Here is a 1,971-nt window from a genome sequence, read left to right as displayed (position 1 = left end):
CCTTTGCTGCTCTGGTCTCAACTTAAGAATCACAGTCAGCTTGTTACTTTTATTTTGGAAGAAAAGATGTAAAAGTTTCTTTCAATTATTCAGAAGGCAAGTGTAGCTACTTATAAAAACAGAATGGCAGGAACAGAGTAGGAAAGGAAAATCAGAAGTAAAAGGGCAGAGTGGGAAAAGAATTTTCAAAAATAAAATTAACAAGGTGACTGTTCCAGAAGAGGGCTGTGAAAAGGACATGGTGGACCGAAGTCTGTTAGTCAAGTAATGATTCAACTTTTAAATTATTCTCCTGTTCTTTTTTGTTGGGTGCTTTGTTTGTTCAAGTCTAAGATTTGGAAATGCTGACCCTTTGTTAACAGCCAACAGGACATATAGGATCCCTTCCCTCCCCGCGCCTGCCTCCGCTGAAGCCACCACCAGCGCCTCCTTGGCTGGTTGCTGGAAGAGTCCTCCAGGTGTACGAACTCAGGATGACAGGGCAGCCTCCTTCTGTGGTTGCTGGGCTTGTGAACGTTGCAGTATCTTTTGGCTTTCCACGTCTCTAAAATGTTTTTCAACTATTTTGGGTACATGGCTCAGTGCACGCCCCTCTTTGCATTTACAGTTTTCCACTTAATATGGGGGTGTAATAACAACTTCTTCCATGACTACGATGTTTTTTTCTTGCCATTTACAGTCTTTAATGGTCTTGTGATTGGTCTAGAAGAGCTGCTGGCCCTCTAGAGAGACACCAGCACTGATTGCATAGGCCTGACTCAGCTTTTCCTCCTTCTCTGTCCCTGCTTTGCTGGCAAGCTTACTAACATTGAGTGAAGCTAGGGGAGGAGGGGTTTCTGTTCGGTCATTAATTATTTCCACTTCGGAAACATACTGTAAGTTTATGAGCAAGATGTCTGCATGGTTGGGCTTTCCACTGGAAGAGGGACATTTTAAAGCCAGCATTTTGGATTGGTGGTCAAAGGCTACCACCTCGCCCTGCAGCCGCTGCTCCTGGCACGCCCCGCTCGACACCTGGCTCCCAACGCTATATACTCGCCGGGAGGAGCCGCCATCTTGGGAGTGCAGCCGCGGCCGTCGGCGGCGGCGGCGGCAGCAGCGGGCGAAAGCCGGGCCCCCAGTGAGCGCCGCGCCGCGCCGCGCCGCCATTTTGTGGATTTTTATCTCAGTTCCATCACTTTGGTAAGTAATTGAATCTTTTCTGTGCTTCAGCTTCCCCGTCTGTCATATAGCAATAGTAGTGGTACAACTATAGAGAGTTATTTTGAAGATAAATGAGTTTATACATAGTAAGGCTTAGAAGAATGCCTGGCGTTTGTGCGCTCTCAATAAATGTCAGAAATCTTTTTGTCACTATTTTATGGATAAGAAAACTGAGGCACCGAGGAGTTAAGTAGTTTGTCTAACTAGTCACTAACAAGTTAAAAGAGCTTACATTCAAACCCAGACATTCAGGCTTTGCAGTTTGCATTCCTAACCACTGTATGGAGTTCATTCAATACATAGTGGGTTTTTATTGTTATTAGCTAAGTTAAAGGTGACTCATTAGGCTGATCTCAAAACATGTTCCAGGAACTAGTAAGGAGAGGGTAAAGGCAAGCTCATTTCTTATATAATAAACATTATTCTGACTTATATATATATATTTTACCATATTTAATTCTTCATCTCTATCATGCATGTAGTGTGATTTCCCGTGAGGAAATTGAGCCTGAGGGAAGATATGCCTTAATTATGGATGAAATAACATTAGAATTCAAATCTGCCTAACCTCAAAGCCTGAGTCTTGTGATTATAGAATACTGCTTCAAATATCTTCATATTTGCTCTAATAATGTTCAGTTTGTCCCTGGGATAGCCATACTCAGAATCTAGGTTTGCCCTAGAAAATGAACATTCCCATTGCCTTGATTTTTCCTGCAAGTCTTAATCTCTGAGAAAGTCAAAGTAGATGATGAGAAGATAATACAA

General features: G+C 42.9%; 1 pseudogene; it reads right to left on the bottom strand.

The window, feature by feature from the left end:
- Nucleotides 1–330: 330 nt before the first annotated feature.
- On the bottom strand, nt 331–1,055 carry LOC126936599 (protein LSM12-like; annotated as a pseudogene).
- Nucleotides 1,056–1,971: the final 916 nt, after the last annotated feature.

The sequence above is a fragment of the Macaca thibetana genome, chromosome 14 (genome assembly GCF_024542745.1).
Source record: "Macaca thibetana thibetana isolate TM-01 chromosome 14, ASM2454274v1, whole genome shotgun sequence".
Taxonomy (NCBI): Eukaryota; Metazoa; Chordata; class Mammalia; order Primates; family Cercopithecidae; genus Macaca; species Macaca thibetana.
This window is presented reverse-complemented; position numbering and strand designations above follow the sequence as displayed.